Source organism: Solea solea, chromosome 4 (assembly GCF_958295425.1).
Source record: "Solea solea chromosome 4, fSolSol10.1, whole genome shotgun sequence".
NCBI classification, from domain to species: domain Eukaryota; kingdom Metazoa; phylum Chordata; class Actinopteri; order Pleuronectiformes; family Soleidae; genus Solea; species Solea solea.
This window is the reverse complement of record NC_081137.1, coordinates 22,037,369-22,064,179: the sequence shown is the minus strand read 5'-3', so window position 1 is coordinate 22,064,179 and position 26,811 is coordinate 22,037,369. Positions and strand designations below refer to the sequence as shown.

Genomic DNA, 26,811 nt, shown 5'->3' with positions numbered 1-26,811 from the left:
TGGATACCAAAAAACGGTCTAGGAGTTACAGTAATGAGAACAGAAGGGTTTAGCAGCCTTTCCTGATCTTAGGTGTCAGGATCATATGAGAAAAAACAAACTGAGGAGTCATCAGCAGCAGCTTAGCTTGCAGAACCTTTTGGGACACATTTTTCAAGTGAGAGTGAATGACCTCTGCTGATGAATCACTGAATAAATAAATAAATAAATAAATAAATAAATAAAAAACTAGCCAGGTGGTGGACTGACTTCAGTGATGTGATAGAGAAGAACACTACCTCATGATGTCACTACACTCTTGTTTCGTTCTCCCTCGTGACATATAATTAATTACATGTTATACATTAAATCCTACACGCGTCATAATTGACAGATGATGTCTCGACGTTCAAAAGTGACACAATGAGCTAAACTAAAACCCTACTGATCTGCAGTCAACATGAAGTAAAGTCTCATGTCTGTTACCTCAGAATCAATGCTGCTCCTCATCTAATCTAATCACATTACTTTGACAAAAGCCTCTAACAATGTGATTAAGTCTCCTTGAAAGTCCATGCTGTGACGAACAGATTGTTGACTGCCTAACAGTGCAGAGTCACAGGAAATGAGGCAAAATAGCATGAGTTATTGATAACAGTAATTATCTGGGACCAGTCCAAGCTGTTCGCGCTAATATGGGTAATTTAGAAAGGAGCTTGGCAACACATGATTACAACTCATTTATACTCCTCGTCTCAGGTGACTTTCAAGTAACAGATAAAGTGTTTTGATAGAAATCTCAAGTTTCATTCACTGTATGTCAGGTTTCGCTGTCATAGCGCTGGAAGTGGGAATATTTTCTGAGCTCAGTAGGAACTGGAGCTGCACTCATACCAAGTGCTTCCAGGAAATAGCCACAGTCCATCACTCTGACTCTGATTTCAACAAACGCTCTCACCTTCCTCTGGCTACTCTGCTTTTGAGGCTTAACTTTCAGCATTTAAGATGAAAGCATTACAAACTGTTTCAAACTCAACCGAGTCTGAAGCTATGCTTCCGCCTTGTGGTGGTAAACAACCTCTATAACCCCTGTGTGTTCCTGCTGCGCTCAACACTTTCACAGCAGAATACTGAGGATATGTTTGTTCACATTCAGTATACAAGATGCAGAAACTATTGTACCAGGGTTCTCGCTGACGCAACCGGCGTAGGGGGGCTTTTCTGTTGCTTTTTTCCTTTTTTTAAATCGGTACCGTCGAAATAATAGCTTTACCTGTTTAAATTTGGCCCTCAAAATGCAGGAAATCATGTTTCAGAGGGTTATACATTTTGAAATTTTCCATGGACCCCCCTACAGTACTCGCAGCAGTCCTCCCCTATGATGTGAAAAAATCCTGGTGAGAACACTGTGTACAATCAGTGCTCATCTGACAGTAGATGGTGTTTTTGGCAGACTCGTTGCTGTTGGTTGGTTGAGACTACATTACTTAAATTTTAGATAATTTATCATGTTTATCAGCAGTGATTTGAACATTTTAATCGTCTCCATTTAATCTGTATTTGTGCTGCTCTCACGATGCAACTGGACAAAAATACAAAGCCTTCTTTAACCTTCTTATGACCGACATGATAATCAGGATTTATTTTGCTTCTGCCCCTTCTTTCAAGATAATTTTCACTTTCGATAGAAGGTGAATCTGGTCTGTGATTGGAAGTTCTACAGAAGTCCTGAGAGCTACCGTAATGACAAGTATATGGGTGCAAAGCTCTATTTCTCTGCTTTCCAGTATCCATCCATCCAAGGTCACGCGGGGCTGCTATGTCAATCTCAGCTGACATAGTTTTTTGAATGTTCTCGATATCACAAATCACTAGGAGTTACAGTAATGAGAGGTATGCATGCCAAAAAAAAGGTTTTAAAAAAATAAAAGCTAAATAAAAGCTAAATAAAAGCATAAGAATCAATTAGACATTTAACACATCACTGCAAGAGACGCGGGTAAAAAACAATAATAACAGCGTCTGTGTGTTGAGTTGCTTGCAGGGTCCTGGTGTTGTGCATGCTGAATCACTGTCACACTGTGATGACTTACTGGGCCACTTGAATAAATTGGTGCCATTGTGTGTTTTTTTCCTGCTAAGACAAGTAAAAATGTCTGGTGTGAAACGGGGATGAAGTTCATCCAGGGAGAGAGACCAATTTCACCGACAATGTGAACCTGACGCAACATGTAGCCTTGACATATTGTGTGTGTGTGTGTATATAATATATAATAACCTTACCCTAAACTACACATACGCACATTAAACAGCAGATTGTTAGGAGACGCAGACAATATGGTGTGTCCGCTCTGCAGTCAAGACTCAAAGATGAGTCACTACCTTGGATATACAGTAATATAAACCCAAGGTCAAAACACTCACCAAACCAGATATCAAACAACAACCAAGCCGATCGAAAATGAATCAAAGACGATCAAAAGACTCTTCACGGCAGCTTTGAAAGCAGGTGAACCAAAGTGTTGCTAATGACATTAATTAAGGCTCCAGATTTAAATAGAACTGCAGCTTCATTAATGTTATTAGTATCCCCTGTGTTTACTGCCTACTTTATGTCAAAGAAAAACAGGTTTATTTCTAAGTAGATTCAGACTTTGTGAATTTCTGACAGTTGCAGATAAATTGGGGAAAAAAGTAAGTGATTATTTTTACGAGTTTTTGTCCCCTCGGTTTTATATCGTGACTTAAAAAGGGCACAACATGACGGATGAAACGGGGATACCTGCCACTGATGAAAAAAGAGCTACAGATGGTGAACTCGGGCTTTTCTTTTTATAGCGAATGAAAGGTCTTGACGACACTTGTTTTCCTGAGTCTGCACTTAAAGCCTCTCCTGTATGAACTCTGCCTGACGTGCGGCGTAACGAGGCTCCTTCTCATCCATAATGCATGCGAGGACGCGGTCTCTCCAGCTGTCCAGAGACACACGAGCTGACTAATAAAAACTGATATTTAAAAAATGAAAAGTTCATTTTTCCGCAATGAGGATTTATGGCCATCCCCAGTGCTGCTCAATTAAAAGTACAACAACTTTACAATGAGTTCAGAAAAGTCTTATTTGGCTATTACCATATTTTGATATAAACCTATTTTTTCATGTTTAAATACTTCTAATTATCTGATTCATTTTTCTTAATTACGGACGCATGTGTTTGCAAATATAAACTGCAGTACAACAGGAATAGATGAATCACCAGCAGAAGTCAGTGCGCATCATCTGCTTTTATCTCCATGCATTCCAGTTAATTCTACGGCGAGTGAGCAGGGTCATATCCCAGATCATTGTCTAACTAACCGTTCAGCTGTTTCACTGTCTCGTTTAAACAAATGACCCTTAATGAGCGTCTGGCTTTGCTCCAGTTCACTTGTCCGGAGTCAAACTTTTGAAGAAGAGAGGGCATCTTTGGCAGCTGTGGCAGATCCACTTCACAAATGATGCTTTAAAAACTCAAGGACCTTAGCAGGAAACCTCCAACAAGCACAACCACAGAAAAAGTGAATATGAAGCTTATTATTTAAGCAGTGTTCTTTCACATCCTCACACACACACACACACACACACATCAAAACGGCCAACTTCACTATGTGGTGGCCTCAAGTGGCAGTAGGTGGTAAGTGATTTTTTTAAGAGATTTTATAAAAGAATACTTTACATAGATTGTTGATGTGTAGTTTAAAGTGTTTACTTTAAGAGTAAATTATAGTAATATGATTGTAAATGACACCAATTCAGTTGTTTTCCATGTCGTTTTATTTCCTTACCTTACAAATTGCAAATGTGACCATCATGAATGTCTCCCTTTAAGCACATTTACATCACAGTGCTCCACAGCTGCCTGTTCCACTCCATTTCTGTCAAGTCTCATTCACAAAATGTCCCCCAGTCGTAACGAGAACTTTAAAGTGTGAAGCCTGAATTTCCCGTTGTCAGACACAAGCAGGCAGAAAACGCGGGGCAAACCTCTCAATGTCAGAAGTCACACAAGGGCACACAGGAAATAAGAAAAATGTGACAACAACTGTCAGTGACGTGTCAAAGCGGTGCCACGCGATGACAGAGATGAAGAGGGAATGGCTCGATATGTCAGGTGCCAAAAAAAAAAAAGAAATGGCTCGCCGAAACGGGAGGTGATTGAGCTGAAGTGACAGTCGCAGACGGACGAATATGTTCCATTACAGGCGACGTTGAACTGTCGGGAGTTATGACGGAGAATGTTTATCTGGACAATGATCTCCATAAAGATCCTGAAGCTCATGTGTTCTGTAGAATATTATGTAGAATATAACACGACACACTAAATACTAAAAACATAGCAATAAAAATAAATGAACTGGTCTCGGTGTATAATCCATAAAGTCGTTTAAGAATCGACTGCAGCACCAGATCAATATTTTATTTATGTCTCCTGTTGATACTGAACACTTTCTTCAGTGTTACATTTAATTAAAACCTCCATATTAAGTTAATCATGTTTCCCATTTACAGGCAACATATAACGCAGGCTTTTAATGTTGCAGCAATTAGAAGTCTGTGTTTCCGCAGGTATTGACCTACATAACAGCAGAGGGGAAAATAATACAATTATTTCCAGATTAACATTATCCGTTTCTGACTATGACAAAATAAAAGCATCTGGTGTGAAAAACACTGTTGCAATATTCATTTAATTGAGAATTACAGACAAATAAAAGGCTTTGTCTGATAATGTTATGCTCATGAATGTAGACTTCCATTAAAACAGAATTAGCGACTGTCTTTTAAAAGAAAACCTGCATTTATGTGCGTCTCCATCAGCCGGGATTTTTGGAATTCAGAGCCTGTGTCGCCAGTCTCCACACAACGATAACAACTTGATAAAGTAAATAAGCAGCGCTAACAGCTATTGATTTGTTTTCGTGCAGTAAGTGGAGGAATGTTGTGTTTTTTTTGTTCGCTAAAACTATTTCCATATTAATACGTCAACTTTTCACACTTCCTTTCCTTTCGAATTAAATGATAAATAAGCATAAAGGCAAGGTATTGATACACCTAAGCCACTACTACTGTAATTCATGTTCAAGAGTCTGTGTCCAAAGAAAACTCATTCAATGACAAAAAACTTAACTCTTAATCATTCAAGCATTAGGAAATCTGTTCTTCACACTTCTTTTCACACTTCAGGCCCCTCTCGTGTCTCGTGTGAAGACAATGCTTTGACAAATAGGACCTAGACGTGAAATCAATGACATCAGAACAAACCTATCTTTAAGTCTCGTGACCTCTCTGACCTTTAAACTACACTGACAGTTTACGACAGAAAATAAAAGCCAAGGCAACATCAGACTTCATTCTTCCCACTGTCTTAATGGATATAATAAAATGTCCAAAATGGTTGTTACGGCAGTCTGGGTGTTCTTTACACACACACACACACACACACACACACACTCACTCACACACACACACCAAATTCTCGTTCAACCTAAAAGTGACTCATTAACTTGGTATTGATTGGGCCCTGCTGGGATGACTGCAGGTCATGTTCTGCTGTCAGAAATCAGTAAGATAAGCGAGAGAGAGGGAAATAAGAGAGAGGCACGATAGGGGGGGGAATTAATGTGATACAGCAAATAAATCAAGACATAAAGTCAGAACGAAATAGCCACTGTATTCACTGGAATACACACAACACAATTATTGTAAGAAAGGTAATAACAGCGCAGCACGTTCCTCACTAAACGACTAAAGGAATGTCAACACAATAAACGCTTTGCTCATTTTTGTCAAAGGGCACCGGCGCCAATGCTCACACAAATGTGTGGAAATCAGTGGCGATTGCTCTAAAATGCCGTCGAGGTGCACTGGAACGTGATTAGAACGCGTCACTGGTTCGTTCAGAATCAGCTGTTTGTACTTCCACGGAAGCCCAGCTTCTCTCGGAGTCAAAGGAGCAGTGGGCGGGGACGTGGACGCTGGGCTCCTGCATGCTGATTGGAAGAACTGTCTGAAAGGCGGAACCACTTTTCGATTGACAGCTATTGCAAAAAACAAACACGCCAGCGGAGCCTATTCTGCCTCAGTCCTGTGTGAATTTGACGACATATAGCTGCTTGTTGTGTGTTATTTGCTTGGCGATACAACCCATTCTCATCTGTACATATACAACACTATTATAGCATTTCACTTTCACGTAATCATCGCGCTCTCTTCTAGTTGTTCGTTTGCAGAACTTATGTAAGGATTTACGTATAAATGAGCTTCCCCCGTTTCAAAGACCAGCAACTACTACTACTCATGGAAATGCAATATTTAAACATATACAGTATTATCAGCGTAACCTACAGTATATGAGTAAGAGACCCAGAATCACACAACAGCAGGATAGAACTGACCTGAGTTTGTGGTTGATGGTTGTTGAGTTCTGTTCCTCACTCTCATATACTCTCATACTCCTGCTGGTAGGTGGTTGATGGTTGATGGTTGATGGTCAGTATCTTCCTCTGAGTCCTTTGGTCCTCCATGCACGAGTCTGAACAGTGAGCACTGCATCAATGTGAAAACATAAGTAATATAGATGAGCATAAACAGTACAAGCAGAGTTAAAATATAATCGTTCACCTGGCTTTTTATCACCATAAATCAAACAGAATACAGTAGATTTATGATAGTTAGTAGTAGTACACGACAGCTATGTTGTTACCTTTTATTTGCAGGGACGTTCCCTGAAGGTTCTCCCTGGGTTCTCCTGTGGTTGATATGGAAAGTTTTCCAAACCTAATGTTAGTTTTTGGTTGCACATTTGGTTCCCAGAACGTTCCCCTAACGTTGTCACAACCTTCATGGAACATTATTTTGGCCACATTAACAAGACAGCATTTGGTGCCTGTTATACAAATGTTATTACTTTAAACCATCTGCACATTAGTACTCATACTTGCAGTCTCTGATCTTGATGGGATTTAAGAAGTTTTATTTTCAATCGACCATCTACCAATCATGTAGCTTTAGCAGCTACTACTGTTAAAACCACGGGTGAATGTGACGCACCTGTAGCGGAAGTTAGCACGTGGTTTAAATGTAAAGCAGAGCTGTACAGTTACATGACTAAAATCACTCAATACAATAAAAAAAATAACGACATGGGAATATAAACTTCACGTAATAAAGCGTAAGGAACGTTAGATTGCTAAAATAAACGTTGTGTAATTGTGTTTCACCGCGATTTCGCCCTATGTTAAACACTTACCGGTAAACGACGGCACAGCTGTCTCGCCTGCCTCACTTCTCAGAACTATCGCGATAGTTGGCCAACACTTCCGGATAGGTCCAAACCACCTGAAAAAAAAAAAAGGGGGGGGGGGGGGGCATCATAATTAATTTGACTATTTAGAGCAAATACGTGTGTACATTTAAACCATTCATAATTATATTATTTTTTTTTTACTATTATGGTATCATTAAAGTCTTTTGATATCTCTCCCCACCCCCTCCCAGATTAAGTACCCACTTTTTTCATTTTCAATAAAATGTAAACAGAAAAAAAGATGTTCCTTCTAACCTGTATGGAAGAGTCTTCATGAATTCTGAGATTAAATTCTGTAATCTCAGAATTCATACTGTTTTATTATTTTATTGCCCTAATATGAAATAAAATGTGTTGTTTTTCACTCAGGTCACTGCTCTACTGCTACTGGTTTTCAGAATAAAATTTTACTCAGTACGAATTCTGTTCTTAGATAGATAGATACTTTATTCATCTCACAGAGACATTCACAGTTCAGCAGCTCAAAGAATATGTTACAAAATAGATACATAAGAGGGTAAATCAGAATCAGAAAGTTCCAGAAATGATGCACCATTTTCTTTTTTCTCTCCCAGCTTCATGTCTGGAACAATTACACAATCCTCTACTTAGCCAAGCTCAGCTGTTACTTATGTTTATGGCAAATAACTTAATCTCTTAATAGCAAACACTTACATGAACCACTGAGAATTACATTTAAAACTCAACAGACATTCTCATCCTGTAACATCTGAAACCTCTAAATAGTCTTATTCAACAATGTATAATAGAGTTGAAAGGGGATGAAAATATCATGATAGATAGATAGATAGATAGATAGATAGATAGATAGATAGATACTTTATTCATCTCACAGAGAAATTATAAATTATTCACTACATTATCATCATCATCCTTAATGCAACAGCAAACTTTTTTTATTTGAAACACACACAAATATGGCACCTCACAGTGGCTAAATAGATCCTTCCAGGTAAATGGAAAATTGCAGTTTCAGTAATTTCCTCAATGCTAAACTATTGTTGGTCTGTATCCCTGATGCGTGGATGTGGGTGGTTGTTAAACATTTCTGACTAGTAATAATCTGTAAAAGATCTGCAATCACATCAGTGTAATTGTGTTGATAACATTTACACAATTTAAAGCATGACTGTGCATGATTTTGACCCTAATTTAACAGCTTCAGAGTCATTGTGATGATTAAATCCACTCCCGCTACTGTCTGTCAGTGGAAAACCAGCCTCTGCTTATTGTGAATGACGAGAACTGAAAAACATGGACGTGGCTCCACAATAGTGAGATTGTAGGACACCGAGGATAAAGCAGTCGATTCCAAAAAAGTAGGGGGAGCTCACCTAGAGAAAAAAGACTTGCAAAGTTACCAAAGTTTATGAACAAAGGTTACAGAAAGTAAAAACAGGTTAAATAAATTTAAAAAAAACAATAATTGATCAGTAATGTGATACAAGGTCACATCTATATTATTCCTTGATAAAAAAAAAAACTAAAAAAACCCCACACACACACAAACACATGAGTCCTGTCATCATTCCTTCGTCGTAACAGAAAGGACAAATGTGTCTGTTTGCTGTTCGGCTCTTCCGTGCCCTCCATTATCGCAGCCTTTTGCTTGAGTGGCTGTGCAGACACTCAGGATTGGCTCCGGTCCTAAACCTCACCGGCCCAATCTCCCCTGCATGATTGAATAGGCTAAGTGTTATCTCCCCCGGTCAATATCATATACCTGCCGCTGCTAAGCGATTGCTTTTCTCCCCCATGTAGATGCTTGTCAAATTGAACGAGGGCCAGAGTTTATTGACTGGGTGATAACGGAGGTGGCAATTGAGGGATTGGGTGAATTTCGGTTGTCCTGGGTGGTCCTGGGGTGTGGTTTGACTTCTACAGCTCAGTCAATGTCTCTGTTTATCATCATGTGTCTCTCTATGTGTGTATTTTTTTTTATCTTTATATCACAGCTCATTCAGCAGCTGCAGCTTATAATAATGTGTGTAATTATACTGCGTCTGCGTCGACTGATCTCCTCCACAGCTCCTCATGTTGTCGCCGTCTTCTCATCTCGACGTGATAGAGGTGCCAGACTTTGAAGAGGGGTAGTTTGAGCACGGAAAGTAATATTATACAACATGTCATTATCCAATGTGTTTCTGTTATCATCGCTATAGCCTTTGAGAGAGAGAGATTCCTGAAAAGTATACATTTATACCAGCCTCTTTATTAGGTACACCTGTCCAACTGTGCAAACACAGTTAATGCAAACATCAAATCAGCCACAGACACAAAAAATCAAAAGCATGCTATTTAAAAATATAATAAAAAATCTGTAAACCATTATTCATAAATCCATGTGCAGACGTTTCAACTCAATGGGGCACAGGTCAAGTAAAGGCCAGATCATCGATAACTGCCACATTATACATGGACTACACACAGACACTGACTCTCATATTTACATATAGAATATTTTGGATTTAACCACGTATCCAATTATATTTGTCAGACTTAACAAAGTTCCAGATCTTGGCTTAAAGACTTGCTGTAAATCTCTATACCTTCAATTGACCTCCTCTCCACTATGATGTGGCATTATTGTTGATCTATATCAGAAACAGTTGATCTACTGGGATTTCCACACACAACCAGCTCTAGTGTTTACAGAGAATGGTGTGAAAAAGAGAAAATACCAGTTCTCATGTGGTGCCGTTGCGTTGATTTGAACAATTAATTCAAGTTATTCATGAGCCTGAATCTACTGAAATTTAAAACAAAACATATAACATCAGGTTTCCGCTTGTCACATCCCAGTGAAGGACAGATAATACTGGTGTGTTTAAATCTCACCCCAGAGCAAAAGAAGTGTGTGTTCCATCTTCATGCATCAACTACACTTAAATGTTTCCATTAAGTTAAAGGGGAAAATAAAACAAACGACTCTGCTACAGTCACATGGAATAAAATGCACCAAAGGAGGTGTTATGTTATGTACAGCTATACCTAAATCCAATGAGTTTGCAGACTGGATTGATTAATCATCACACAGCAGCAAAGTTGAAGTGGAGATGAGGGCAGGAAGAACGCCAGCCTGTTTGATGATTTTCCAAAGTGTGCGACCACTTTCATTAACGATTGTCGACCGTCTGTCATCCATCATATTCAAACGGCAATCTATCAGATTGAAAAAGCAATTAACAGTGGCAAAAATAATTAACTTAGTGTCATTTCAAGGAGTGACAAATACCTGGAAGTGCTCACATTTGGAGCGAATTCTGTGGTTTCTGCAGCTCATGGTTAAGCGTTTATCTCGGGTCAGATTGTTTCAAATCACAAGGCAAAGTCAAGGGAAGCTAAAAAGGAAAGTAATGAATTACATTTACCCGCATTACTGTAGTTGTAGGTTGTTTATGTACGTTTACTTAAAAAGTAACAAAGTAACTTTAACTCTACAAGTACAAGTACATTTTCGACCACTACTTTTACTAAATGTAAACAAAATAGTGGTACTTTTACTTGAGTACAATGTTTCAGTACTTTTTCCACCTCTGACTAAAAGGGAAACTCAAATATATATTTAAAAAACATGAATAATAACCTGAAAAAACACAAAACCCATAACTTTGTACAAAATAAACAAGCCCTTAAAGCCTATAATTCAACTGTTTCTGCGTAATCTATCGAGGCAGATGGCTTATTTTTTTGAGAATGGTCCCGCTCCAGTTCTGATGTCCCGTTCTTCTAAATAGAAAATACAAGTGTACCCATTTGAGTGCATGAGAATTATCATAGAACCATGTTTTAAAGAATATTAGAACAAACCGCATGTCAACAACCTCAGTCTCTAAATAAATGCAGAATATTTAAGAGGAAAAAGTCAATCTTCTTAACACTGACAAACCTCCTCTCTGACAAAAATGATGGAACGTTTTAAAAAAGACACCTCAGAAACCTACTTTAGACGCCAGCTCTTGTTTGCCATTGAAAAGCACTTGAGCAAGGCACTCGATACTGAATAATTCCAGTGCCGCTGCTTCACTGCCAACACTTTAAGACTTTGGTGAAATTAATGTCTCAGGTGGGAGGAAATTAATGCAATAAAGTGTGGAATGGAAAGAGGAAACGCACGGTCAGCAACATCACCTTTGAGATAAATTTTAAGGTTAAAGAAATAGTGCAGAGGGCAGCCAAACATCAGAGCCCAGCGTCCTGAAGAGTGAAACCTGTTTCCTCAAATCATTTAGAACTCCTTTGATTTTTACCGTTGATGAAATCAAATGACAAGGTGAAGCACAGTCCCAGACTTGTTATAAGTGTCGTCTTCTAATTTCCTCTTTGTGAAAACGTGTCAAAAATAATTAGAGCACAAGAAAATGTAACTAAGATTCAGCGTTTCCTCTTCGTTTTGACAGTCAGAGATTCAAACGATCTCATCATGTCACTGACAAAGTATTACAACAGCAGCAGCAGCAGCAGCAGCAGCAGCCTGTCAGGAAAAGCGTGGCTTCAGTTTTACAGGATCTGTGAACACTGTCGCTTTTATCACGATTGTAAAGGAGAGGACAAATGATGCACTTCTGTGTCTGTGCAGTGGCAGATCTCAAAATATGAAACAATACAAATGTTGAATTTCTTGTCAACAACGAGTACAAGTACTTCAAGTAAGTATTCTGCTCTGTTTTTGTGTTGTTCTTTTCTCAAATCATTTATTCTACACTTGAATGACTGAAACAATAACCTGGACTCACACAGCAATACTTTATTTATTTATTTATTTATTTCACAAATGTGTTTACAAGGGGGAAAAAAATCAATAAAACAAAGGATGAGTGTGGGTAAAACCTAACATGAAAACCACACCGAAAAGAAATAGAATAATACTATAAGACACTCACACACATACACAACAGGACCTTTATCCCTGTCCTTCTTTATATTTTCGATCTTTTATTATTAGTCTATTACCTGCTTACTCGGATATTACCAGGAAATGGAATCATGTAAAGCAAGGACAAGGTGGTGAAAGAAAGAGCCTACAATTGGCAGGTAGGTAAGATGCCAGTGAGGACACGATAAGTATGGAGAAGGAAATGAAGGGAACGAGGGTGAGAGAATAGAGACTCCTCCCCAGGTTAATAGAAAAGCTCTGGTGTAAATGAGTGCACAGCACTGGGGGCAGCTACCTGAAAACTATAAGAAAAGGGGAAAAAGGGAAAAGGGAAGGTGAATCAATGTAACAAACAGGGTGAAAGAAGGAGTCATGAACTATTAATGAGAACCCATTTTACCTGATGTGGGGAGAGAGAGCGGATACAAAGGTCAGTGAATTGTCTGGGTAAGGTGGTTTGCTGCAGAAACACCAGAAACATTGATGAGCGTCGTATCAGAGGGAACATTGACCAGACTAGCCTGCGGCACATCTGAGCGGGAACGGTGCAAGGAAAAAAAAAAAGATGACTTGGAGAGCAGAGATAGAGAGAGAGAGAGAGAGAGAGGGAGAGAGGGAGAGAGAGGGGGAGGGAGGGAGGGACAGACGTGAGCGAGCGAGGCAAGGACACTCGGGTCAATGCAGCAGCAGACGACATCTGATGCACACTGTGGGTTCAAACTGGGATTTGACTCATTGTTTAGGTCTCACAGCTTAACAGGTTCGTCTCACTCTTCCAGAGACATGTGCTGCGAGGCATGTTCAACAAAGCCAGGCTTTCTTTTGAGTGAGCTGGTTTGACAAAGCCTAAAGCATCGTTCAGGGATAATAAATGTCATACCAGTGGAAATCAACTCACCTGTTCAGCTCAAACTGTATTGCATCACTAAAGGTTCGGCTCGACTCAACTCAACTCAACTCAACTCGCCTCGGCACGGCACGGCACTGTAGATCAGTTAAAAAGACAATCCTAAAAAACGTTGGTTAATCTCCATTTTTTAATTCATTGATTCTAATGATTCAGTTACACTGAAAGCAACTGCTTTACAAGTTACCGGTCACTCGTATGTGTGTGTGTGTGTGTGTAAAACAAAGTCACTGCAGTTTCATGCAGCCGTGCAGTGATGACTCCGCCCACGTTTGTAGTGGAAAACCAACTTAAACCGCGTTGAGTCGAGGCGAGCTGGCACCATGAGGTCCTGTCTCAATCTCCTTCACAATAAAATATAATATATGAGTCATAATATGTATTTATTCACATCAAAGATGAGTATTTATTTAAAGTGCACGTACTTTGCATTGAGGTTATTCATTGATGTACAAATGAACAGTGTTCTCATGAAGGATATGAGTCTTATGAAGTGAAGTGCACTCTGCAGAATGTTGTTATTTCAGGGCTGGTGTGTCGTGGTATGGACCGGGAAAGCCAAATGTAATGCCGTGTCTTTTCATGGGGCTCCAAACCCCTGGTTGCTGCCCCTGGGCTCACATTTGAATACATGAGATAAGATCAGGGAAGGATTGAAAGGATTAGTACACATTGTTTTCCCACCCTGTTTTTATTGATGGAAACAAAACTCCCGTTGTTCTTCATTGGAGGGAAAGAGATGAGTGTCAGAATGCTGCTGCAGATCTCTGCGAAAGAATAAAATAATGTGGCTGCGTCATCGGCGGGGACCTATGAGGACTCGCACTGAATAGGGAATCCGGTTGTCAGGCCAAGTGAAAAGGAACGCTTTTAAAAACAGATTATACCAGATAATGGATCTACCCGAGGCAATGTGTGATACACGAGGATTGCAAAGACTTGAAAGATATCGCGGCCCTTTTTTTCTCCCCCTTTACGCAGATTAAACGTAAAGAAAACCCATTGCAATTCTCCAGTCTTCTCATATTCAATAAACCCACTTTTGGCGAATGAGATGTGAAATTGCCTACTATCAATGTGAGGGCCCCTTGGTAAGAGGCATTTCAGATCTGCCCCGAATTGGATTGTTCCACCATTCATTTTCGGTCACTGAGTTAATGACCATTATGAATGTGGAGCTAGTCAGGCAGTGACCATGACTTGGGTGGTGTTTAATAGGCCTGCAGGGAGAGCCGGATATGTAATCCAGGGGCAGCCATGTGGAGCGGAGAGGACACTGTTTGATAATTTAGCAGGTGGGCCGAGGAAGAGGAGAAGACAGGTTTTGAAAAGTAACTTTTTTCTTTTTTTATCTGTGTCGTGGTTCGCGCTCTTGCCTTTGCAGCAGGAAGACCCGGGTTCAAGCCCCCACTGTCCTAAAACGTGCAATATAGGTGAATTGATGCGAGAGGGAATGGTTGTTTGTCCCTGTGGTGATCTGTCCAGGGTGTGACCCCCCCGTCTATTGCCCTATGTCAGCTGAGATTGGCACAGCACCCCCCGCGACCCTCCGGTGGAGGATAAAGTGGTAGATAATGTGTTTACTGATATGTTGTCCTTCTTCTTCAGTCCTCTTGTCTACCTACAGTCATGGTTTTGCAAAGAAAAAACAAGTATTTATTTGGTTCCTGCTGGGAAACAACTTTTTTTTTAAGGTCTCGAACCAATTTATTCTTGGTGTGAATGCACTGGCTGCTTCAAACTTTGGTTCAGGGCCTGGACCTGGACCTGGACCTGGACCTGGACCTGGACCTGGACCTGGATCTGGACCTGGACCTGTGCTGAAGCTGTGGCACAAAGAGTGTCCTCAAGAAGAACAACAGTAAGTTCAGCTACACAAAACAAGTCCATGCAGGCAGGAGGTCAGGCTGAGTGAACGGGAATTTTTATTTGTGTTCTTCTTCGTCTTCATCGTCTTCTTCTTTGTATTAATGTTTAATTCTAGAAGACATTGGCTCGTGAGGTACTGTGTATTGTTGTTTTTTTTCTTTTCCTGTGGATGTGTTGTTTTCTTGGTGATATACAGCAAATAAAATATTGGTATGAATGAAAGAAAGTTGCAGTAGTTGGGGTTTCATGTTGTCAATCCCTCTCTCTCTCACACACGCACACACACAAACATGTTTCTTGGGTTCAGGTAAAGATCATGCTGTGGATATAACTCAATACGTGGCACAGGGCTTAAAGAACGCCTGTCTCTTCCCTCTGTTTTAATGCCATACGTACTTGTTTTTGTTCCCCATGTTTTTCCTCATGAACTTACATCAAAGAATGTTAAATAAATGGATAATTGATGCTGCACATGTGGATTTCCCTCCCAGTCGTTAGGAATCAAGCAATAAAAGCACAACATGTCTTTGCTGAGAGCTGATGAATAAGGTAGTGAAGGTTAGCGATGAAGCAAAGGCAGACGTCCTAAATTTAAAGGCCTGAATCTAATCTGTTTCCATTATCAACTCTGTTTGCGTCTTCATGTCTCCTCGAGTACGAGCTTGGAAATCTAATGCTCGGGAATAATAATGTAGTCCTCTGCGCTCACTGTGTATTCTTACCTTGTTCCTCCTTCAATGGAAAGTATATCCTGTGCTGCCTGCGAAAAGAAGAAACAAAGAAACACATTCAAACTTCTCTCCTAAGTGGAAATGTGCTCGTTTTTCGGGAGTCTGTGCAAAAACCACTGTAATCGGCAACATCAGAGAGAAGAGGACACGTGACGTCAGGGGAGTGAGCTGAGCAAAAATAAAAAAAATGAATTCATCAGATAAAATTAATGAAATGTTTATATTTGCAGGCCTTAATATGGACGGAGAGGAATAATAATTCATCCCGTCGCCTCGCGTCGGCCCGCCGTGTACACAAGACAATAAGCGGGGAGGATATTAAAACAAAATTAGCCTCTTTCTTTGTTGACCACTACCTTGAGATAAAAGCAGGCCTTTTGCAAAAATGTCACACGGTACAGTTAACGAACACATGCACAAAAGTCAACGTCTGGATGTAATTAAACCGGCCAAGAATACACCGTGTATGTATGCAAACTGTGTTACAGCTCTTGTCTTGCAACCCTTCTCTCTGTCTGCTGCACATTTCATTTGCATTAAACCAATATTATAGTGTGCTAGTGTCCGTTTGTTTTGTCTGCTCGTGTGCGAGCGCCATTCATGATGATGGAGCTGCCTGCGCCGGCGACGCCGCAGTTGTCGACAAATCTCATTTGAGTTTCTCAATGAGTTGAATTCTGGCTGGAGGTGGTGGCATTTATCAGTCACTTGTGACCGCACAAACTCGCTTTGATATTCCACTCACCTCAGCAGATTGATTCGCCTCGGTCCTTCCCTGCTCTGGCAGGATTCTCAAACGTGCATTGATTGGGACAAACAAATCAATTTTTTGTGCATCTTCTCAAAAGTTGATTAAGGTGCATAATTTAAGTTGGTCCATCTGGTCATGGAGTTGTCAAACATTTTATGTGCTATACTGCTGCCTCCATCGAGGAATAAGGAGCTTGTTTTTACCTTTTAGTGCCATACAGTGAACAGTAAAGTCTGTAAAACGGAGACTTTGCCGGTCACATGTGAGCAAAGGCGACAGGAGATTATCTGGAAATGTTCAGGAACATTCACGGACATTTGAGACATTTGAGAACTTGCACGTCGCAGATTCTCTGAAGTTTGAGGATGTAAACGAGCTACAGTTTAATGTTAATGTGTTTTTAAACACCGCCCAAAGCCTCAAAGTGGCATCAAAGGACAGTTTCAGACATAGAGAGGTGATATGACAATAAAGCAGTAATGCAGATGTACAATCTGAAAAGTAGAGAAGAAAATACTGGTGAAGCTAAAGCTAAATTCAGAATGTTGCACTTGCCGTAGTCGTGCAGGTTACAGCTGCATCAGCGACGTGTGGGTATTCTGATTTTTATGTTCAACGTCAACATTAAACTTGTCATAGACATTTTGACGTTGCCAGAGCAGGAAAAAGCACACTTTTTTTCCTGAGTGAAGCTCCAGGGTTTGGTTTAGTACATGCTGTCAAACCGGACAGGCTTCCCAGGACACTTGATGGAACAGAGGCTTAATTAATGAAACTCTTCCCATCTGCGACTTTCCAGCTATGATAAATTGCAAAAGTCCCCTAAGAAAGTGGCCTTTTAGAAAAAAAACAAGACTGTTATTTCTGAAAGCTTTGACATTTCCTTTTAAATAATACAGAAGTGCCGGAAAAACCAAGCCTAGTGTTCTGCCAAATGTCATCTTTCAAGGTTAATTCATGAATACATTACACTCCTTAATTTAAATGTATTGTTTGACAATTGATAATCTTTAAAATGACAATATCTGTGTGTGAAGGGCTACCGGGATTCTGCCGGTAATAGTGCACTGACAGATTGACTGGAGGCTTTGGTTCAACAGAGAGTCAGAACGTGTGTTTACATATTTCCATGACCGTGTGGGTCCTGGAAGGGAGACAACAAACACTGGGGTCGAGGGTCACCATCCTTTCCAGTTTGAGAGAACCATTAGCAGAGTCTGCCTCAGATTTCTGCCCGTTCCTATTACCATCACAGCTGGACGCATCCAAGTGTGAGGCCTGGCTTCTCTGAGCAGACATTCCCTTCCTCTCCTCCACACATACACTCATGCTGTTTGAGCCATTGCTCATGGCATAAGACACAACACCCTCTCACACACTCTCTCTCTCGCTGCGTTGCACAGCAACTGCACTTTCCCAACCGAGTTCAAACCCAGGTTAGCTGCTCACCCCCGCGCTGATCACTACATCCTTCTCTGTCAACAGCTCTGTCGAGCATGATTTCTTATTAAGTGACAAGATAGAAAAACAAATGGGAAGGCTTTTCTTTTTCTTTTTTTTGTTAAAGAAAAATGAAGGTAGGAGTAAGCAGTGCAGCCGTGTGCCTCACGCGAGCAACTTGCCTTATGAATGATTTGCGAGCACTCAATTATTGACAGGGGCCCGTGCGATCTGATGAGGCCCTTGGAGCCAGTGGGTTAGACGCCGCTCAGGTGGATAGTTTCCAGAAATTAGATGGCAACATTTGCATGTGTGTGTGATTCCAGTAAATGCACAAATGTTAGCCCCCCCCCCCCACACACACTGTGGCTGATGCATGATGAAATCACAGCTGGTAATAAGATGTGAGTATGTGTGTGTGTGTGTGTGTGGACCTGTAATGTAGCTCAAGGCGGGAGAGACTGTATCACTCTACTAAACGTGATTAATTAAAGAAGTTCTTTGCATGTGATTAGCATCAAGATGTGTGCGCGTGTTTGCACGAGGATGGTTATAACCATGCTGCGCCTCCACTGTTCTACATAAAGTTGTCTAATTGGTTTACATCATTACCTGTGGGTTTAAACTCTGCGCCTCGCAGAAGTGTAAAATATGAATTCTATTCATAAATAAAATACGGTTGGAAATCATCTGTTCAATACCTTCGGGGCTTTTATTATATTTGCAAACTTTGATGTTTCCGCTACCACTCTGAATGGTTTTTATTGGATAAACAGCTGTAACAGGAGCTTCCTCAGATCCCCCCCCCCCCCCCCCTCAGCTGTTTAAAGGGGGGTTTGAATGCCGGTGTGAAATGAGGGAGAGCTGAGACACAGGGAGGGGGAGATGAAAGGGGAGGTGAAGAAGAAAATGGAAAGTGAAAGAAGCAGAGAGACATGTTTTTCTTTTTTTTTTGCCAAGTGCACAATAAACGGGGGAAATAAATATCACAAGTGGAACAAAAGGAGATAAAGAAGAACTGCAGGTGTTGAAAGAGGCAAAGTGGGAAAAAAAAGTGCATCTCATTTTCTGTGCGTGTGCGTGCGTGAAAATAACATCCGAGCCCAGTGGTGGGAAAAGTGAGTGTGACTTTTGAACTTGAGGACGATTGAAATCCTCTTTAAAACGAGATGAAAGATGAAAGCGTAAGTGTGGAAAAAGCTCTGCTCACATATTCCTTAGTATAAAACTGAAAGCACTGGAATTCAATTCAAACAATACAGATTTTCCGGCCTGTATTATGTACACGTGCACCTAATACAGTGAAAGGAGAGGCACTTGGTTGCCTGCATTATTATTTTCTATCATCTCAAACCAGTCATTGGTCATTGTTTTCTGTCCTTTGGCAACAACCCTACTCTACACTATTTTATCCATTTTGGACCACACTCTGTAAAGCTTATAAGAGATGTTGTGCATGAAAATCCTGACCGTACGCCTAAATGCACGAGTTGTAGTAGTGAGTGTGGATAAAAGGCCCATGAGTCAAGTGGAACCCATTGTTTTACGGAAACAAAGTGGATCTCCAAAGACAAAGAGCGTAAGGTAACGGAGGACGACACATGGAGAAGAGATGGAAGATTAAAAAAGAAGACCGATGGCGAGGGAGCAAGTCGTTTTCAGATGAGATCCGTGTCCTTGTCCGCGGAGTGTCAATAACAAAAGCTGGGCAAAGAGTGGGATTGAATTCACAGTGGCCTTTTAAATCCAGAGAGGAATCAAGAGAGGAAACAATATAAACACTGCTCTGTCATTGAGTGAAGGTTTAGAGTAACTTTTCTGGTTGTGGGACACAGTTCAGGACTTCCATATTCATGAGAGCGTCGGACAAGCGGCGCGTTGGGCGTAAATCACTGATGTGGATGTACACAAATCCCAGTCCAGACACTGAAGGACAAGTTATATAAGCCCAGAGTTACAGCTCAGAAGAATCCAAGAGTGAGTTGCAGTGAGGGGTGGAGGTGATTATACAGAACATTCACAGTATCTGAGACTATTCAGGCAAGGTACGTCCAGAGTTATGGAATATGGAATGATCTTTAAAGACAGACGTGTCGTCCACTGAATACCAAAACATTACTCATACTTGTGTATGTGAGTAGTGACAACTAGTGGCAATCAGACAGCAATTTCAAAATGATTATATGTTATTAAAATTGAATGATAAAGTTTACTGCCGGCATGAGAGTGAGCCACGGCTAACACAGACAAACAGAAGACCACACTGGCCTTTCCAAAGGATTCAGCAACATCTGTCTACGTGAATACTGCCCCTCCCTAAAGCCTGTAGGAGAACATTTTTCAATTCTAAAATGATGGCAAGTTTTATGACTGAGACGCCTATATTTATGTTCACCTTCTCCGGGCCATGGATGAGGCTTGTTTCGGATATTACAGTCGAGCCAAGGTTAATAATATCTGTGAAGTTCTCTGGCTTATCCCTGTCTGAAAACACAGGACACATTATGGATGTGTCTTTATGTTCTAACCATGAAGCCAAATGTATTATTTACAAGAGTGTCCGTGAGGGATGTACATTTCATCACCTGCGCATGTCAATAAGGTGCTGACGCGAACATTCAACGTGCGAGTATACTGTCAGTCCATGAAGATATTCCTGTGCACTTCCACTCTCTTCACACTTGCTGGCATTTCATTAAGAAATGCAAGCATTTAATTGTAGATGGACAAAAAGACAACACAGTGATTTACACACACACACACACACACACACACACCTCGAGTCAGCGCAGACTCAGAGGCATCGTTTCCCAGAACTGTGACCGCGCAGCACAAATTACGAGGTGAGACAAATTAACAAATTCTTGATGACATTCTGGTGTTGAAAGAACAGTGACACAGATGCTGACAGGGAGAGGAGCATTAAAACATAATAGACGTCCCAGTGGCAGGAGATTTTCACGCAGGAGGAGAATGAGAGACAACACAAAGGCAGTAAGGGGCGTAGAGACTTTTCTACCACTTCCAGGGAGTTTTCATCCCAGCAGTCCCGGAGAGAGAGAGAAAGGGAGAGAGAGCCAAGCAAAACTGGTCCTGGAGTCTGGCATCCTGCCCCCCCCCCCCCACACCAAATAAACCTCATAATGGTACTCTATCGGGTACCAAGTGGGAACATTCATTTTCATTAGCACAGGTTCATCAGTTTCCACGTGATCTCACCAAGCTGCAGTGCAGAGCTGCGGTCAGGTAGTGAATCAGTGGGGGGCGGGGCAGGGTGTCGGAGTGCGAGGACAAACACAGTGAGCTGGCTCATCTTTTAACAAGCATTTCCTCTTGTTTTTTTCCCCCCTCTGTTAAAGCTGTTTTCACAGTCCAAGCGTTTGATATTCATCTTAATCACAGGATAGAAAAGCGTAATTCCATTTTTTGGGGTCAGGCAGATGGTGCCTTTGTTGAGGAGATTAATTACCACGCTGCACAACATTAATAAAAGGCAAATATTTGAAGGGGAAATGCAATTTGCGAAAGAGTGCAAGGCTAGTGTAAATAGGTGGGTCTGGGGCCGGAGAAGGCCAATCGCCTGTGGGTGGATAATAATTTATTCTCTCTGTAGAGCCTGTTGAGCCTGAAGCCGGTCGAGCAGAGAAGACAGCGAGACGACTAATGGGCGTTCAACCACCTGGCAGCGAGCAAGTGAGGATCACAGGACAAACCGGGAAAAGACAGCGGGTGTTGAGATTTTTACACTTTTAAAGTATGTAAAAAAGAGTCATTTCTGACTTTAATAAAACTACAGCAGTTTATGTGCAAATCGCACACAACATCCACTGATTTGTGAGACAAGATTAGGATGTGCCAAAGCTCCGACGAGTGCACATCAAAAAGGAAAAAGTTCTTAAACTACTGCACTTACAAAGCTCATAGTATATAGAAACGTGGAATTAAAAATAGCAAATATGGTGCAGAGATCTTCTGAAGTCACACTGCAAACACAGTCCAAATATAAATATAAAAGCAGAGCGAGCACACTCGTCACGTAGCCGCAAAAGACAAATTGCCGAATAGTACGACGGGCAATAATTTTCCAGGAAGTCTAGGACATATATCGGGGGGGGGGGGGGGATGAAAAAAGGAGCGCAACACCTGAGCAGCTCCGTCGAGACGCAGATGGACTCTGATCACTTCAAAGATGAGTGCTTTTAAAGAAAATTTCCCTTTCCCATCTGGGCAAAAGGATAAAAAGGAGACAGGGCAACACAATCTATGCTTTCATTACCAGGTGGTTTCAAAAAGGGATATGGAAGCCAAATAGTTACGCTCTTAAATTGTGGAAATACTAGTGTTTATGAGTGTGTCTGTCTCTGCCTGTGCAAATACGAAGAACACATTTCAGTAAATATTGTTCATTATTTTCCCTCCTGTACCTGAATCATATGATTTCCAGTTGTCAGTACAGTTCCTGACTTTTCTGCAGTGCATACATTGTAGAATGTATATGTTATATGTTGTGCCCTCATCAATAAAACATATAAAAACTGTTGAACCACACACATAAAAAACATGAACTGCTGCAGTCAGTGTCAGCGTCAGGGTCACCAGTGCTGCCTTTACAGACACTCAGTTCACCTCATTTCAAGGCTGACAGCTCATCAAGATTAGTCACAAGATGCACCGCTTACTTCCAGATATAAAAGGACAAGGTTTCAAGCCGATATCAAATAAAAAAACAAAACAATATTAAATAAGAAAAACTATAATAACATCACTGCCTTTTACAGCTCTCTGATCTTCTAGGGTAGAATATTAAAGTCTAATTGCAGCAGTCAATAAAACACAAAGCTTTAATAAATGTGTAGTGTAACCATTTTTATTACAAAAACAACTATTTGTGTCTCCAGTGACTGTGACTGTGTGCATCAGTGTATGGTTCTCACTATGTAATAGGTGTCAAGTCCAGGTAGGAAACGGTGGAGATGGAGACAAAGGTGACGAAGCGACGGCTCTGGCCTTGTAGCAGTGAAGAAATCGTGGACTAAGTGAACCAAGTGGAAACTTTGAATACAGTCGCTGGCGTTTGACGAGAGAGGCAGTAGATTTGAATCACAACATGTATACTTTTAAGTCTTTATACTAAACTGTGATGATCAACAAATAGCCTCATTAAACATCCATATACACTGACGTTTAACCTTGTTTAGGGATCTATGGTGTGCTTCCACCGGCTCGCTTCGCTGCGGCACGGCACGGCACGGCACGGCACGGCACGGCACGGCACTCCAACTAGCATAGTACCTGGTACCAGGTACTTTTTTTTACTTTTTTTTTTTTCCAAGCGAGCTGAGGCGATATTGTCGCCAGACTGCCGGCCACTGATTGATCAGAACGCGTCACAGGAAGAGACGTCCGACACAAGAATCAAGCCGAATGATGCCGAACTGTAGATCAGTTAAAAAGACACAACAATCCTAAAAATGTGGGTTAATCTCCAACAATTACCAGGGCAAATGTCTAAAATATCAATATTTAACAGTGGAGTCTGGTGTATTTAGCGACAGCACTGTTGATCGTGATCCCTGCTGCTGTAATTCAGCCCAACCTAAACCGTGGCGAGCTGGGACCATGGGTGGAAAATGGCACACTTTATTAGTTTATACTACTATTTTATGATCTAAGTTGATACTGTCTGACACAACACATGCAACTACCAAAATCCGAATTCTAAACTTTCCTGGCACAGCGATCGATGATTACAAAGAGCAATGTGACTTTAATTAGTTTCTTAGTCAATTCACCTGGCTTAAAAGAATACAAGGCAGAGTGAAACAATGGCTTTATTTTGGCTGATTGGTTTCATTTCCAGTGGCGGACATGTCTCAGAGATTGACACTGTACTCTGGAAATTCACTGCAAATGAGCTCGAAGATCCAATCAAATTAGTGTGTGGGAATGAGACGCTTCAGCAGTACGACAGTGATTGGACTGCATCATTTAACACGTCTCTCTCTGTACATGATAGAAACATAGTTACATTATTATTGTTAATAATAAGTAATGAATTCTTCATGTGTTCCCTGTTGATGGACCATTATATGACAAGTGAGTGCAAATGAATGAGAAGGTAAGAAAGCGATGGTTCATTTAATCTCATCATGACTTAAGTAAGTTCGACGGTGAGAGGAACGATGGAACAATATTTTGATGACGTGTTCATGGGATAATGTGCTACAGCAATGCAGAATATACATTTGAAATAAAATGTGTTAAATTTGTGTATTACTAGTTTGAGGACATTCAACAACGATCTAAATTTGTATCAAAAATGCAGGACATGAAACTCAAATCCTCTTTACAGTCTAATTTGACACACACTCGAGCCGCGAGTGTGCACTTTGGCGTCTTCCGATGGCATCCTCTCATCCTCATCGATTCATTCGTCAGACTGACCAGCTGTGTTTGGCCAGAGATAATGTTTTAATTAACGGACTTCAATATCTAATTAAGATTAGATGTAGATGCTTTATAGAAGTCATTTAATTGAAGGCAGACGGGCCAGCGGGGGAAGGTCTGGGTTGATGATGAGATCAATATGCTGCTGTTGGGGGAGTACCTGCATGTGGTCCTGTGGCACTTTGAAGGGACAACACACTTTTTAGCAAAGCCTGTTAATTAACAGCGAGTGAACACGAGGGGCAACTCTTTCAAGTTAAGTCCATTTTCTGTTTGACCTAAACCCAACGACTGATCTAATCTCCTGCGGGTGCACTAATCATTACTAGGTCTCATCACCTTGAGTGAGAAACACTTTTACTTTATGTTGTGCAAACATTTGTGTGAGAGTAAAGTCCAGGTCATCATTTGACATCGGCTAATTTCTGCAAGGCTCTGAACAGACTGGCTTAGAAAGTGAAATAAACAGCATTCCCCATTAACTAATTATTTTTGCACATCAATTTTACATTTACATCAAATTAATTATTTATTTATTAACTTATCTAAATTATGATTTAACTTATTAACTCAGATTCATGTGACACGTACAACTTATGCAAAAGGATCAGCGTTTTTTGAGTACATTTTGACATTAACCTTGAGAGATCACTTGAAACATCTATCGAAATGGATAAACTTCATCCTTTTAGGGATTAAAGTGGCACATTGTGGATATTCTGGCCTGACGATGCAATGCAGAAAAGATTAGGCAGCTTAAACATTCACTGATCCTCCGGGGGTTAATATTGCACAGTTCCCATTTCTGTGGTTAAGTAGTTTAAAGACTCAAAACCAACAGACATGGCTCCAACCGTGAAAGAAGAAGAACAGTTTTTTATGCTCTACTTACTGTCCTAAAGATATGCACGGAAAAAATACTTTATGTTTCATCTGTTACATTTGAAAAAAAAAAAGAATCCAGAGCTATAAGACTGAACCTCCTCCATTTCACCACAAAGCTCCGGACAACACGTCAAGCAAACATCTACTGCTGCACAGGCGATGTTTCTAGGACAATGCTGATTACATTATGGCAGCGTGTTAAACAGAGCAAGACCAAGTATGATAAATGGTCATAAACCGTGTTCATGATATTCCAATAGCTGGATCCTTATTCCACTTTTCACCGTGACAGTTTTAATCAATTGAAAGCCGTTTCTCCCGCGTTCATTTGGTTTGTGCATCTCTGAGACCTGTCGTGAAATATTGGACCAAGATGCTGCAATTGGTCACTTGACACTATTGCAAGTGTAGTTTCTGTTATTCATCTCACTTAACAAACCTGGGAAAACATAATAGTTGCTTAACATGTAATTTATTCTGATTTAAACCATCAGAATCTACTCGAATGTTGTTGTGATACATTTAGAGCAGTGGTCTCAAAGTTGCGGCCCGGGGGCCACATGTGGCCCTCCAAACAATATCAAGTTGAAACGAGTCATTACTATATGTATTTATTTTTAAATTAATAGATTCATTTTGCATCATAAATGTGTTTTTTTTAATGTTGCATATTAAAACAACCACTTATATTTTGAAATTATCCAATCCAATCCAACTTTATTTGTAAAGCACTTTAAAACAAACACAGTGGACCAAAGTGCTGTACAGAATAATGGATAAAAGACAGAAGAAGTAAAAGACGGAAAAGCTCACACGAGGGAATAGAGTACAAAAAAAAGGAATTAATACGGCATATTGACATGTCATTTTGAGCTCATAACATCCACCGCAACTGTTTTTTTTTTTACTTGACTGGCGCCCGACTGACCAGACCAGACAGTCATTGGCCCACAGGTCATTTGAGTTTGAGACCCCTGATTTAGAGGAACGATACTAGGCGGGAATCTGTCGTGGCCTTTGAGATGAAGGTCCAAAACAACTGAATACAAGTGGACAAAGTGAGGAAGACAAGAGAAAGCCAGTTAAAGCTGAATGTGAAGTTCTGAATACACTGTCACACCTTGAGAAGATTGCTGAGAAATGGCTTCAGAGGATTTACCAAAATGAGCAATCACAGGAGGATGCATGTTTGAAGTAATACAATGCTAATACACCACCTGCCCGGGCTTAGCACTCGTGCAGAATAACAGACCATTCACTTTCACATCAAAGACACTGACACAGACTGCCACTTAAGATACAGCAACACAGAACGTGAAATGCTTGCTATAGTATATGGAATGCAGCAATATCACACTTCCCTTTATGGGAAATCATTCAGTGTGATAACAGACCACACACCACTTGGTGGTGGCCATCTGTGCAAAAAGCACCGCAAACAGCAAACACCAAGACTCCGACGCTCCAACGCATGCTGATTAAGGCACAGGGATACGACTATAAAGTCAAGTGCGTACACAGAATAGAAATGGTTCAGGCAAACACTCCCTGCTGGTTACCAA

General features: G+C 40.7%; 1 long non-coding RNA gene across 1 annotated transcript in view; it reads right to left on the bottom strand.

The window, feature by feature from the left end:
* The window catches only part of LOC131458027 (uncharacterized), a 33,544-nt gene extending 26,685 nt beyond the window's left edge, over window positions 1–6,859 (bottom strand). The window contains exons 1-2 of the long non-coding RNA XR_009240049.1: window positions 6,720–6,859; window positions 6,412–6,562 (exon numbers count right to left, since the gene is read on the bottom strand). This is a non-coding gene — a long non-coding RNA (uncharacterized LOC131458027). The remainder of the gene's footprint in view (window positions 1–6,411; window positions 6,563–6,719) is intronic.
* Between the last annotated feature and the right edge of the window lie 19,952 nt (window positions 6,860–26,811).